Raw genomic sequence first — 15,947 nt, 5'->3', positions numbered from 1 at the left:
CCATCTGGATTGGGTTTAGTAGGACCGTCATTTGTTTTTCAACAGGACGATGACCCAAGACACCTCCAGGCTGTGTAAGGGCTATTTTACCAAGAAGGTGAGTGATGGAGTGCTGAATCAGATGACCTGGCCTTCACAATCCCCCGACCTCAACCAATGACTTGGGATGAGTCGGACCACAGAGTGAAAGAAAAGCAGCCAACAAGTGCTCAGCATATGTGGGAACTCCTTCAAGACTGTTGGAAAAGCATTCCAGGTGAAGCTGGTTGAGAGAATGCCAAGAGTGTGCAAAGCTGTCATCAAGGCAAAGGGTGGCTATTTGAAGAATCTCAAATATAAAATATATTTAGATTTGTTTAACAATTTTTTGGTTACTACATGATTCCATATATGTTATTTCATAGTTTTGATGTTTTCACTGTTATTCTACAATGTATAAAACAGTAAAAAGAAAGAACAACCCTGGAATGAGTAGGTGTTCTAAAACTTTTGACCGGTAGTGTGTGTATATATATAAATATATATATATATATATATATATATATATATAATATATATATATAAATATATATATATATATAAATATATATATATATATAAATATATATATATATATAAATATATATATATATAAATATATATATATTTATATATATATATATAAATAAATTTATATATATATATATAAATATAAATATATATATATAAATATAAATATATATATATAAATATATATATATATATATATATATATATATATATATATATATATATATATATAATAACCAGTTTGGGACCTATACTATCCATCATTCAATCCTGTCACTCACAGACAGTTAGTCAGTCATAATTTAGACGTAGAGATGTTACACAACTCTTTATACTGAATCTTGACATGCAGGTTCAAGTAATTGCAGGTTCAAGTAATTGAACCCAGGTCTGAGTGTTCGAGGACTGCAGCTGAATATTGTTGGCTCGACATTCATGATCATCGGAAGGAGTCACACAGCAGCCTGTTATTAAGAGAATGCCTTGAAGTGCTTTGAAGCCAATGTTATGTATGTCATCAGCTAATTAATTCCACGGCTGGCAAACCAGGCTGGGGCGGAGGGGGGAGGGGGGTGTAGGAGGAGGACAGGGAGATGAGCAATTCACTCTGTTGTTTATCGTTTTATTATTATACTTTTTCAACAACAACAAAAATTCCCCCAAAAAAAAAAGAATTATAATAATAATATAAAGATAACAAGATAACATACATTATATATAAGTAAAACTAAATCAAATAGCAAATAGCAACAGGTACCATTATCAGCAGCAAATGCAGTTAGCTAATGTACAGTTAGCATTACAACTTGGAGGCAAATTGCAGCAGATACATTTTCATCAAACAGTTATATTTTCAGAGCTTTTCCGGATCAACTAGTACAATTCTTATTATTATTACTATTTCCTTTCCCTCTCTTTCTATGAAGCAAGGATACACGCTGGGTCTCAGGATGCCCAACACATTTTAAAATATTTTTCCCAGTAAAGGAGCCCATACTTTCAAGAATGTGGGACCGCTATACTCTTAAGTCCATTGTCAATTTTTTTTGAATGGAAAAACATCTGCAACTTATTTTATCCACAAGTGAAAAGGTGGGTTTTCATTTCCCCAAATGCACAAGAATACATTTCTTTGCAAAGTATGAAATAGTTATCAGCAACCTTGTCTTATCTGAGTCAAGCGTAATATTTTGCATGTAATTAAGGAGGTAAAGGCTTGGAGATTGTACCAATTCAATATCAACAATGATCTGAGTGGCTGTATGAATAGAGCGCCTGTTGTTCATCCTTCTAATCACTTGCCCTCAGGCCTGTGTGTTTGTGTTTGTGTTTGTGTTTGTGCGGGCTCTCCTAAACTCTGCCACCTAAAGCTTGAACGGCAGGATGGGCTCCATGCATCCAAACATGTAGCCTCAGTCCATTAGCTAGAGTCCACGTCACAGACAGACTCGGTCACTCCCACAATAGAGCTGTTTACAACACATCTATGGAAAGGGTGAACTCTTTTCTCAATTAAATTGGATAGATTATATGAGAATTACCTTTGCTACACATTATTTGAATACTTAAAGCTAAATTTTACTTGAATTAAAATGAACTTGAATAAGTGTTAGTAATCAAAGGAATGAATTTGTGATAAAAGACCAAGGAGAGGGAGGGATATGGAGATTGTGAGGTGAGGAGCATATCGTTTTATCACCAGAGTCAAAAGCATAGTGAGAGAGAGAGCTCATTCATCGTCACAGAGGAAAAGTAATACATGTTTTCGGCTTTAAAGGAGAAGCTAAAGCAAGAGGGATGTGTACGAGAGAGAGTGAAAGAGAGAGGTCCCCTTCCCCGCTTTAAAGCAAACAATCCATTAAGTGGAGGGCAGAGCAGGGATCAGTGCTCTAGGGCCTGGTGTAATCCATGGTAAAACACGATGAAGGAGTAGGGTTTAAAAGCCTGCACAGGCTGCTGCGGAGAGAGGGAGATGTCACTTCCTTTAAAAGCGTAAGAGCACAATCTCACCGGTATAAATGCCACGTTTGCATCTGCCGAAGGGGACAGGGAAGGGAAGGGAGGGGCAGGGAGAAGGAAGGGGAGAGAGGGGGAAGAAGAGAGGGGGGGGTGGTCTCGTCTTCCTTTCCTTCACAGCTTTTCATTGTCATTTATTATCACTCACAAACAGGTACAGACCTCCTAGACTGGCCTCATATACTGGCGTCCTGTTGTGTTATTGATCCCTATTGATTTCTTCAACCGGCTAATGGGGGGGTCATGGAGAGTACAGCTAGAATAAACTCACAAAGCATAGACATACTGTATGTCAACAAGGTCCTTGCAATATTGTACTGTTCCTAGTATAAGGTGATAAGGGGAGGAGTGGGGTCGGGTGGAATGAGAGGATGAGGGGGTATGAGAGAGGACGAGAAAGGGGGAAAGGAGAGGGGAAAGGGTGAGTCGGGAGGAGAGGAGAGGGAAAAGAAGAGAGGATGTCGGCTTGAGAAGGGAGGAAAGAAGAGAGAAGGGGTGAGTCAGTAGGGGAAAGAAGAAGGGAGGAGAGATGAGGAGGAGCAGGAGAGAGATGAGGCACTTTAACAGTCTCCCCGCACCCTCCTTTAAAGAGCTGATCTTGTAACCCTTTCAGAACGGTTTCACACTCTGCTCGTGTTCTTCAGAATAGCACCTCTCAGAAGACTGAAGACCTATTACCTGAGTAGCACAGTATAATGTAGTGTGCATGCTTACTGTAGTGGGCCTGCTCTGATCTGTCTCATATCTCGCAAAGGCTAATGGGATAGCTCGAAAGTAGCCCGGCTACAATGGGCTGCCATGACATTCGAAAATATTACCTAGGTGACATTGTCTAATGAACCCAATTACACCTTCAAATAGTACAAATGAGTATAACCTAAAACAATACATCTGCAATTGATTGTGAATTTTTTTTTGCTGAAGAAGTCTTAGTTGCTCAATTTGACACCAAGCTAAGAAGTTTGATTCTTGACGGAGCAGTATTTCTGGAGTTTAACCTCTTGAAGCTAGGGGGCACTATTTTTATTTTTGGAAAAATAACGTTCCCAAAGTAAACTGTCTATTTCTCAGGACCAGATGCTAGAATATGCATATAATTGACAGCTTAGGATAGAAAACACTGTATATTGTCTGTGAGTATAACAGAACTGATATTGCAGGCGAAATCCTGAGAAAAATCCAATCAGGAAGTTCTCAGCGTGATTTTTGCGCTAAACAGAGAGGTAGCCATTTTTCCTCCCGGTCCTAGTGAAAAGCCAACTGTCCCGGTTGATATATTATCGAATAGATATTTGAAAAACACCTTGAGGATTGATTCTAAAAAATGTTTGCCATGTTTCTGTCAATATTATGGATATAATTTGGAATTTTTGTCTGCGTTGTCGTGACCGCTATTTCCAGTGGATTCCTAGGCATAACGCATCTAACTAACGGAGGTATTTATATATAAAAATATCTTTATGGAACAAAAGGAACATTTGCTGTTCAATAGGGAGTCTCGTGAGTGAAAACATCCGAAGCTCATCAAAGGTAAATGATTAATTTGATTGCTTTTCTGATTTTCGTGACCAATTTACCTGCCACTAGGTGTACATAATGTTTTGTTAGTATATCGATAAACTTACACAAACGCTTGTATTGTTTTCACTGTAAAGCATAATTTCAAAATCTGAGATGATGGGTGATTAACAAAAGGCTAAGCTGTGTTTCGCTATATTTCACTTATGATTTCATGAATATTAATATTTTCTAGTAAGATTATTTGACCGTTGCGCTATGCTATTTAGCGTAGTTGATGACAATTATCCCGGATCCGGGGGGAGGGGGGGGTGGTTCCAAGAGGTTAACAATGCGCACGACAACAAGCTAGCTTAAATTTGTCCATCAGTTGGCTAACTGAGCCAGTCACTGAAAGGAATAGGAAGCTAACCTCTTGCACACACTCAAGGCTGAACACCAAACATTTCGTCCATATGCTAGATACATTTAGCAACATTATTTTACCACCATGAATGAGTTATAAAGAAGCAGCTAGCGCTTCCTGTTCTGCCACGAGTCATAGCCTCCCATCAGTTCAGCTGCTGCTGCGCTCAGCTGACCCCAATGTTAGTAGCAACTGTGGAGAAACATTCTGACAACAGTCCCCCTTCATTTTGGAGCAGCATGTCTACAACTTCAGGGCAAGCTAAGCAAGCTGTTTATTTGTCAGTAAAAGGTAGAACTAGCTAGCTATGTTAGTAAGCAAGATACAACATGTTGGCTAAGCAGCTGATCAAGTCATGGCGACCGACATGGTTTCACATAATTTTAGCAGGACCTACCCGCTGGCATCGCGTAGGAGTGACCTGGATGGATAATTCTTCAGGATAACAGTGGACGATATTGCCACTCCCATTTGCCATATCTTCAATTTAAGACTACTAGAAAGTGTGTACCCTCAGGCCTGGAGGGAAGCAAAAGTCATTCCGCTACCCAAGAATAGTAAAGCCTCCTTTACAGGCTCAAATAGCCAATAAATCAGCCTGTTACCAACCCTTAGTAAACTTCTGGGAAAAATTGTGTTTGACCAGATTGAATGCAATTTTACAGTAAACAAATAATTGACAACAGACTTTCAGCATGCTTATAGGGAAGGACATTCAACAAGCCCAGCACTCACAGAAATGACTGATGATTGGATGAGAGAAATTAATGAAAAAAAGATTGTGGGGGCTGTTTTTGTTAGACTTCAGTGCGGCTTTTGACATTATCGATTATAGCCTGCTGCTGTAAAAATGTATATGTTATGGCTTTACACCCCCTGCTATATTGTGGATAAAGAGTTATCTGTCTAACAGAACACATGGGGTTCTTTAATGGAAGCCTCTCCAACATAATGAAATCAGGAATTCCCCAGGGCAGCTGTTTAGGCCCCTTACTATTTTCAAACTTTACTAACAACATGTGACTGGCTTTGAGTAAAGCCAGTGTGTCTATGTATGCAGATGACTCAGCACTATACACTTCAGCTACTATAGCGAATGAAATAACTGCATCACTTAACAAAGAGCTGCAGTTAGTTTCGGAATGGATTAAGTTACTCCTAAATATTTCTAAAACTAAAAGCATTGTATTTGAGACAAATCATTCACTAAACCCTAAACCTCAACTAACTCTTGTAATGAATAATATGGAAATTGAGCAAGTTGAGATGACTAAACTGCTTGGAGTAACCCTGGATTGTAAACTGTCATGGTCAAAACATATTGATACAACAGTAGCTAAAATGGGGAAACGTCTGTCTATAATAAAGCACTGCTCTGCCATCTTAACACTATAAACAAGGCAGGTCCTACAGGCCCTAGTTATGTCGCACCTGGACTACTGTTCAGTATTGTGGTCAGGTGCCACAAAGAGGGACTTAGGACAATTACAATTGGCGCAGAACAGGGCAGCACAGCTGGCCCTTAAAAGTACACAGGGAGCTAACATTAATGATATGCATGTCAATCTCTCATGACTCTAAGTGGAGGAGACATTGACTTCATCACTGCTTGTTTTTTAAGAAGTGTTGACAAGCTGAATGTCCTGAACTGTTTAAACTGTCTGTTTAAAGTACAAGCACACAGCTCGGCCATGCATACCCCACAAGACATGCCACCAGGGGTCTCTTCACAAGTCCAGAACAGACTATGGGAGGGGCACAGTACTACATAGAGCCATGACTACATAGAACACTATTCCACATCAGGTAACTGATACAAGCACTAGAATCTCAAAAAATACACCTTATGGAACAGCAGCTAGCCTTGGCAGCAGCTAATGGGGATCCCTCATAAATACAAATACAATATGCTGGGCACAGATGTCAATTCAACCTCTATTCCACATAATTTCATTCAAATGACAACCAGTGTGTGCCCAGTGGGTTTTTTGCAAGTTGAATTGTAAAGTATGAAATCACTGTCACGACGTGTGTGTACAAGTGCGCTGAGAGCCGGGAAGCAGGTTCAGGGAGTGAGTGTTTTAATAAATAAATGCAACTAAATACCAAACAAGAAATACAAACAACGCACAAACATGACAGTGGAACAGAAACAATAAAGCCTGGGGAAGGAACCAAAGGGAGTGACATATATAGGGAAGGTAATCAGGGAAGTGAGTCCAGGTGAGTCTGATGACGCGCAGGTGCGCGTAACGATGGTGACAGGTGCGCGCCATAAAGGGCAGCCTGGTGACCTAGAGGCCAGAGAGGGAGCACACGTGACAGTACCCCCTCCCCAATGATCGGGTCCAGCCGCAGGACGCTGACCAAAATGAGGATCCCGGGGTCAGGAGTGGACCGGACACCTCTGCAGAGGCGCGGGAAACCTGTCAATCCGGCTGAGACGCAGGAGCATGGCGACCTAGAGCGTCGGAGAGAGAGTAAACCTGACAGTACCCCCTCCCCGGCGCATTCGGCTCCAGCCACAGGACGCCAACCCAAGGGACGATCCCAAGGATCAGGAGTGGACCGGTCACCCCTGCTGATGCTAGGGAACCTGTCGCCGGCTGGGACGCGGGATCCCAACAGACCGGCTAAGGCAGGAGAGCCTGGAGATCCGGCTGAGGCATGAGAGCCTGATGAGCCGGTGGTCGCAGCGGAGCCTGGCGATCTGGCTGGGGCATGAGAGCCTGATGAGCCGGTGGTCGCAGGAGAGCCTGGAGATCCGGCTGAGGCATGAGAGCCTGATGAGCCGGTGGTCGCAGCGGAGCCTGGCGATCTGGCTGGGGCATGAGAGCCTGATGAGCCGGTGGTCGCAGCGGAGCCTGGCGATCTGGCTGGGGCATGATAGGGCTGTCGCGGCTCCCGGACACGACGTCATTCCACCTGACACAACAAAAAAAAAAACGCTCCCTGATGCTTCTCTGAGGTGAGATGTTATTCTGTAACGAGTGCGGTGAGAATCGGGAAGCAAGTTTAGGGAGCGAATGTTTTAATAAATAAATGCAACTAAATACCAAACAAGAAACACAAACAACGCACAGACATGACACTGGAACAGAAACAATAACGCCTGGGGAAGGAACCAAAGGGAGTGACAGATACAGTTGCAGTCAGAAGTTTACATACACTTAGGTTGGAGTCATTAAAACTTGTTTTTCAACCACTCCACAAACTTCTTGTTAACAAACTATAGTTTTGGCAAGTCGGTTAGGACATCTACTTTGTGCATGACACAAGTAATTTTTCCAACAATTGTTTTACAGACAGATTATTTCACTTATAATTCACTGTATCACAATTCCAGTGGGTCAGAAGATTGCATACAATAAGATGACTGTGCATTTGAACAGCTTGGAAAATTCCAGAAAATGATGTCATGGCATCCTTTAGAAGCTAATTGAAGTTAATTGACATCATTTGAGTCAATTGGAGGTGTACCTGTGGATGTATTTCAAGGCCTACCTTCAAACTCAGTGCCTCTTTGCTTGACTTTATGGGAAAATCAAAAGAAATCAGCCAAGATCTCAGAAAAAAATTGTAGACCTCCACAAGTCAATCCCCCTGAGACAACTGTCAACTGTCAATCTCCCTGAGACAGACTCTCTCTCTTTGGGGTAATCTCTCCTCTCCACCTCATCCTTCCTGTGTTTTTGAGTGTTGTATTTTAGCATGCCTGGACTGCCAAGTGGGCGGGGTTTGCACTTTGGGGAATTTCTATTGGTTCCATTGCAACAGGCAAGCTCAATGAAGCACAGCTAAAGAATTTGAAATGATTTGAACCCAGGTCTGCCATTCACAGCATCGTGATTAAAATAATGCTCTATCTTCTCACCTATATACATGTTACCAGTGACCCATAACCCCATATGAGAATACCCCTAATGTACAAAACAAGTGAAAACCTGCCTTGCTCCAGGATTTTAAAAAATTCACCTGAATTGCTCAGGTATTCGAACAGCGACAATATTTAACACAACACATTAAATGAGCACATAAGAAGGCCAAAATGGCTCCTACAGTGTCAATCCCGATATATGAATGCAATGGGGTTTTCTGCAGTCATGATATGTCCTTCTGGTGAACCCATGGTGAGGGGAAATGCTCTGTGACCTGGATATAGATGCCCTGCATCCATCCATCCACACTACTCAGCAGGGTCATGGTGTTTGTGTTCATACACGTGCACACACACACACACACTTCCACCAGTGGAGGCTGTAGAGAGGAACCATTAGGAAGGAGGAAGGGCTCATTGAAATGGATAGAATGGAATTGATGGAATGGAGTAAAGCGCGGTTGCCATATGTGGGATGTGTTTGATGCCATTCAATTGATTCCATTCCAGCCATTACAATGAGCCCATCCTCCTATAGCTCCTCCCACCGGCCTCCTCTGGAATACACATATACACACACACACTAGAACTACAGTACAGAACTACAGTACAGCTCGGGGCAGGCTGCCTTTCTGGTTATAGTGACACCCAACAGATTGACAGAACAGCCTTCCAAGCATATCAACTTCAACATCATATCACAAAAGGGAACAAGAGAGGCGAAGAGAGAGAAAGAGAGAAAGAGAGAGAGCGAACAGGAGAGAAAAAAAACATAACTCTCTTGTACAAAAGAGCACAGGACCAGCTTAAGCAACGTCATATCGGCATTACACAACAGTTAGTGAGGTAGCTGGGTTTGGAGAGAAGCCGAGCGTTGAAATGAGATAGAAGAATAGTTTACGCTACAGTTCAGACTGGATTTAATGGTTCTGTCTTTTACTCCTGACTGCACAATGAATGACTCCCCCTGCTGGGACAATAAAGTTTGAATTGGAAAATTTGGGCCTGGTTACAGGTTAACATTACTGGTGTTACTGTTCTGCTGTCTGCTACTGTACCTCACCCTCTCCTCCTTGGCACAGAGAGGCTGGAGTGTGTGTGTGTGTGTGTGTGTGTGTGTGTGTGTGTGTGTGTGTGTGTGTGTGTGTGTGTGTGTGTGTGTGTGTGTGTGTGTGTGTGTGTGTGTGTGTGTGTGTGTGTGTGTGTGTGTGTGTGTGTGTGTGTGTGTGTGTGTGTGTGTGTGTGTGTATTTGGTGCAGGTTGCCCATCGATCTGTAAGAAGATTGGCAGATGAGTTACTGGGCCATCGTCCTTCAACTATGTTACATCGTGCCTGCCACTCAGCTGGGGGGGCCAGGGACTGACATGTCATAGAGAGGCCATGGTCACCCGTCATTTCAGAGAAATGTCTCTCTTACCTTCCTGTTCACCCCCTGATCTTTGACTTCACTACCCTAGCCCCATTATTATCTCTCTCTCACACACACTCGTGTCCTTTCCCGCTCTCTGTTTTCCCCCTCTCTCTCTCTCTCTGGGGCTCACCCCTGCCTCTTTTGTCCATTATATTGCACTCTTCATTTACTCCTTCAATTCTTCATTAACCCAGCGCCATCTGCAATTCTCGGTTGCTCTTTAAATCTGTTTCGCCGCAGCTATTATCTTATTTCACTCATTATTGCCCTCTCTCTCTGTCTCTGTCTCTCTGTCGCTCACTCTTTTCCTCCCTCATGGGCACTCCAGCTAAGGCAGAGAAAAGAGGAGAAGAACGAAAGAGGAAAGGAGTGGAGAGGGAAGGACAGGAAAGTAACAGAAAGAGGAAAGGAAAAGGAAGGGGAGGAAAGAAAATGAAAGGAGAAGACTCTTCATAGGGACTTCATGGATGAGGGAGCATGACCCATCATATGATATATATAATAATAATATATGCCATTTAGCAGACGCTTTTATCCAAAGCGACTTACAGTCATGTGTGCATACATTCTACGTATGGGTGGTCCCGGGGATCGAACCCACTACCCTGGCGTTACAAGCGCCATGCTCTACCAACTGAGCTACAGAAGGACCATATGAGATGTCTATCCTGTTGAGGGAGCATGACCCATCATATGAGATGTCTATCCTGTTGAGGGAGCATGACCCATCATATGAGATGTCTATCCTGTTGAGGGAGCATGACCCATCATATGAGATGTTTATCCTGGTGAGGGAGCAGGACACAAAAGATTAGATGTTTATCCTGATGAGGGAGCAGGACACAAAAGATTAGATGTATATCTTGATGAGGGAGCAGGAACCATCATATGAGATGTCTATCCTGATGACGGAGCAGGACCCAACATATGAGATGTTTATCCTGATGAGGGAGCAGGACCCAACATATGAGATGTTTATTCTGATGAGGGAGCAGGACCCAACATATGAGATGTTTATCCTGATGAGGGAGCAGGACCCAACATATGAGATGTTTATTCTGATGAAGGAGAATGAACTAGCAGATGAGATGTATATCTTGATGAGGGAGCAGGACCCATCATATGAGATGTCTATCCTGATGAGGGAGCAGGATCCAACATATGAGATGTTTATTCTGATGAGGGAGCAGGACCCAACATATGAGATGTTTATCCTGATGAGGGAGCAGGACCCAACAGGTGAGATGTTTATCCTGATGACGGAGCAGGACCCAACAGGTGAGATGTTTATCCTGATGACGGAGCAGGACCCAACAGGTGAGATGTTTATCCTGATGAGGGAGCAGGACCCAACAGGTGAGATGTTTATCCTGATGACGGAGCAGGACCCAACAGGTGAGATGTTTATCCTGATGACGGAGCAGGACCCAACAGGTGAGATGTTTATCCTGATGAAGGAGCAGGACCCAACAGGTGAGATGTTTATCCTGCAAGGACCGAGAGAGACGACGGCGTGCATCAGAGGCATCTTATAGTAGGATCCCAGCATGGGGCCTTCGCTTTTCTTTTCTACACTCTTAGAAAAAAAGAGTTCCAAACGGTTCTTCAGCAGTCCTCATTAGACAGAACCCTTTTTTGGTTCCAGGTAGAACCCTTTTTGGTTCCAGGTAGAACCCTTTTGGATTCCATGTCGAACCCTCTATTGAACGGGTTCTGCAACCAAAAAGGGTTCTTCAAAGGGTTCTCCTATGGGGACAGCCGAAGAACCCTTTAAGGTTCTAGATAGTACTTTTTTTCTTCTTCTAAGAGTGTATAGTGACTCACACTGTATACTATACACACCACTCACTGAGACAGAGTAAAACAAATGCAGTGCACGTCATTTGGAAGAGACATTTGATCATCAACGGTCCAAAATATTTCATTTTTGACAGTTAATACATTATATTCATTGTCTTCAGCTCCTCTAACTAATGTAATGTTCAGCACTCAAGCGCGGAAAGCCTACAATGAAACAGCCAGCCCATTGCTTCGCATCACACATTCCCATATCTCAGTTCGCGGTCCTTGTCTCACTGGCACTGTGTTGGATAGTACCCACCGGGTGACATAGACAGAAACAGCGTCCACCCCTCTCTCCCCTATCTCACTGCCCCTCCCTGCCATTCTCTCCCATGTGCTCCCTCCCCCTTCACCCCCCCTTGCCCCATGTCTCACCCTCCTCGTACAGTGACAGTGCGTGCGTGGAGGCTGAGGGAGGTCGTGGTACGGTCACTGCTTAAAGCCCGGCCACATTGTGACTCCGAGCTGCAGAATGTGCCAGGATGCATTAACACACATGCTGCCTGGCTGAGCAGAGAGAGAGAGAGAGGGAGATAAAGAGAGAGATAGAGGGGGGGTGGGTAGAGAGAGAGAGAGAAGGATTAGAGATAGCGAGAGCAATAGAGAGAGAGAGAGAGAGAGAGAGAGAGAGAGAGAGAGAGAGAGAGAAAGAGAGAGAGAACAATTTAGAGAGAGAGAGAGATAGAGAGAGAGAGGAGCGAGGGCATCAGCGCACTTACACTAACATAGCTCAGAGGCCCCCAGGGCATGAGGTCCTCACGAGGTGGCTCATAAAATATGAAGGCGCTGTGAGGCCTATGAAGCGCTCTTCATCTTCTCTATCTCGCTCTCATATTCTCTCCCCTCTTTATCTCTTTCTCTCATTTTCTCCATCTCTCACTGTCAATTATCTCTCTCTCTTTTCCTCCCTGTCCTTTTTAGCTCTCACTCTCCACATCAGCACGAATACATCCTTAGGCTGGAGCCCATCTTTTCACAGCAGTCATATTTCCACACGGGCTTTGTGTCTTTCAAATGGACCAGCAGTGAGAGCATGAGTGCTTGGGGATGAGAAGGGTACTGAGTCTGTTTGTGTGTGATTAAACGTGTTTGCATGAACACGGACTGACTCAATAGTATTTGCTTTAATGTTGAGATTGAATGACTAATTGGCCGATCTTCATTCAGTGATCTCACCCAAAGCTCAGAACTCCGCCTCTTAGGGACCAGACTGGTGATCGGATGAAAAGGGGGAGCCAATGGCAAAGCACCACAGCTGGCCACTGCGGGCTTCTCAAGCTTCGAGGTCATGAGCTCATTTTCACTCCTGCCTTAAGCAGGGTTGAACAGCTCTGATGGGCCTTTTGCTAAGCTGTAACTATAGCTCAGATCAGATTTAATGGTGCGACAGTGTTGGAGAAATCAACCTGCTGGGGTTAGATAGATAGTCAGTGGAGGGAGGCTTTGAAACGTTTGTCATCCACACACATGCATACACACACACACGTATACACACACACAACACTCAAGCAAGCATCTGATCCGTGTAGCCAAACAGAAATTGACATACTGTATGAAAGGGTCTCTGTCCAGAGACTTCTGCTAGGAGCAAACATGAGTCCACAACATCGCACACATACACACGCACGAACACACACACTGCACTAAGTGCTCCACACGACCTCCACCATGTGGCCAAGGACAGGCTAGGGAAGTCACTGAGGCAGGGATGCATTTGGCGGACAGACTCCAGGGTCAAGCTGGGAGCAAAACCATCTCCGGCCTGACCTTGAACCTGTACTGAACGACAGTCAATCCCATACACAGTAACTCTTGGAACCACACAACACACAGTAACTCATACCATAGAAATAGAATTTGGATTCTACCATTTAAATTGAATTCTAAGAACTCCTAGAACAGGTATCTATCGAATTCAATTTTTGTAGATCATACAGTATGGCTTCTCCTGACCAAGTATGAGATGCAGAGGCTGTCTTTCTTCTGAGTGGCTATCACTGGACAGGGGAACATACACATGACAGGCCTACTTAAAACAAAAGTGAATTAGTACAGCAATCAGTTTTCATGTGAAGGTACAGTATTGCCATGACACATACTTTGCAAAGTATTATCAGATGTGGCTCAGTTGGTAGAGCATGGCGCTTGTAACGCCAGGGTAGTGGGTTCGATTCCCGGGACCACCCATACGTAGAATGTATGCACACATGACTGTAAGTCGCTTTGGATAAAAGCGTCAGCTAAATGGCATATATTATTATTATTTATTATTATGTAACCAAGGTCCATCTCTCCCGGGTGTAGGCAGAGTTCACTCGGTCAATAATCAATGATCAGACTAGGCAACCCTTCTGATGAGAGCATTGATCACACAGAAACATAGAGAGTATCACCCCACACATGCGTACACACCACAGGACGTTGGTGGCACTTTAATTGGGGAGAAAGGACTCTTGGTAATGACTGGAGCGCAATCAGAGGAATGGTATCAAATACATCAAACACATGGTTTACAGGTGTTTGATGCCATTCCATATGCCCCGTTCCAGACAGGCAAATTTTTAGCCACCCAAAAGTTGCGTTTTCGAATATCATCACGGATAACTTTAGTTCATTAGCAACTTTGCAACCGCTTAATACTTTTTTAGCATGTTAGCTAACCCTTCACCTAACCCTAACCCTAATCCCTAGCCTGGCTAACATTAGCCACCAAGCTAAAGTTTCCCACAACAAATTAGAATTCATAATATGAAATAGATGATGGACCATACCAAACATAACAGACCATACTCATTTGGGTGTCCCAAATTTTAGCTTACTATGTTACGTCTACCCCTGAGTCCAGGTTGTTTCAGCGCGGCAGGCCTCCAATACTGGTTCCAAACAGAATCGGCCGATTTCATACTTACTTTGCTCTGAAACCTCAGACCCATACACGGTCAATGACAACACATTCTCCAGCCAATGCATTGTCAATGCCTCTTCCCAGGGCGTTGGCTTGAACTATAGGAATCCCATTGGTTCTATGGAAGTATCAATTTCCCAGTATCATGACAGGAGACACTCCATCTTACCTCATGAAGGCAAAAGGGGGATTTTTTATTTATTACCTTTATTTAACTAGGCAAGTCAGTTAAGAACAAATTCTTATTGAAAATGATGGCCTACCCTAGACAATGCTGGGCCAATTGCGCACAGCGCTATGGGACTCTAACCACGGTCAGATGTGATTCAGCCTGGATTTGAACCAGGGACTGTAGTGATGCCTTACACTGCTGCGCCACTCAGGCCTCTGGTTAGATTGGATTGACCTGGATGTTGTTAATTGGGCTAGTAATTAGACAAATTCCATGTGGGCCAATGTGCCAGATTTGTGTATCATGTCATGTCATAGCCTACTGTAGGCTTATCATAGACATTAAAAGGATGTCGGCGGTTGGTCAAGGCAGGCAATACGCTCGACCTCATCTTTACTAGATGCTGTTCTTCCACTAACCTCATTGCAACTCCCCTCCAAGTCTCCGACCACTACCTTGTATCCTTTTCCCTCTCGCTCTCATCCAACACTTCCCACACTGCCCCTACTCGGATGGTATCGCGCCGTCCCAACCTTCGCTCTCTCTCCCCCGCTACTCTCTCCTCTTCCATCCTATCATCTCTTCCCTCTGCTCAAACCTTCTCCAACCTATCTCCTGATTCTGCCTCTTCAACCCTCCTCTCCTCCCTTTCTGCATCCTTTGACTCTCTATGTCCCCTATCTTCCAGGCCGGCTCGGTCCTCCCTCCCGCTCCGTGGCTCGACGACTCATTGCGAGCTCACAGAACAGGGCTCCGGGCAGCCGAGCGGAAATGGAGGAAAACTCGCCTCCCTGCGGACCTGGCATCCTTTCGCTCCCTCCTCTCTACATTTTCCTCCTCTGTCTCTGCTGCTAAAGCCACTTTCTACCACTCTAAATTCCAAGCGTCTGCCTCTAACCCTAGGAAGCTCTTTGCCACCTTCTCCTCCCTCCTGAATCCTCCTCCCCCCCCCCCCTCCTCCCTCTCTGCAGATGACTTCGTTAACCATTTTGAAAAAGAAGGTCGACGACATCCGATCCTCGTTTGCTAAGTCAAACGACACCGCTGGTTCTGCTCACACTGCCCTACCCTGTGCTCTGACCTCTTTCTCCCTCTCTCTCCAGATGAAATCTCGCGTCTTGTGACGGCTGGCCGCCCAACAACCTGCCCGCTCGACCCTATCCCCTCCTCTCTTCTCCAGACCATTTCCGGAGACCTTCTCCCTTACCTCACCTCGCTCATCAACTCATCCCTGACCGCTGGCTACGTCC

The sequence above is a fragment of the Oncorhynchus keta genome, chromosome 13 (assembly GCF_023373465.1).
Source record: "Oncorhynchus keta strain PuntledgeMale-10-30-2019 chromosome 13, Oket_V2, whole genome shotgun sequence".
NCBI classification, from domain to species: Eukaryota; Metazoa; Chordata; class Actinopteri; order Salmoniformes; family Salmonidae; genus Oncorhynchus; species Oncorhynchus keta.
Note: the sequence above shows the minus strand (reverse complement) of the source record.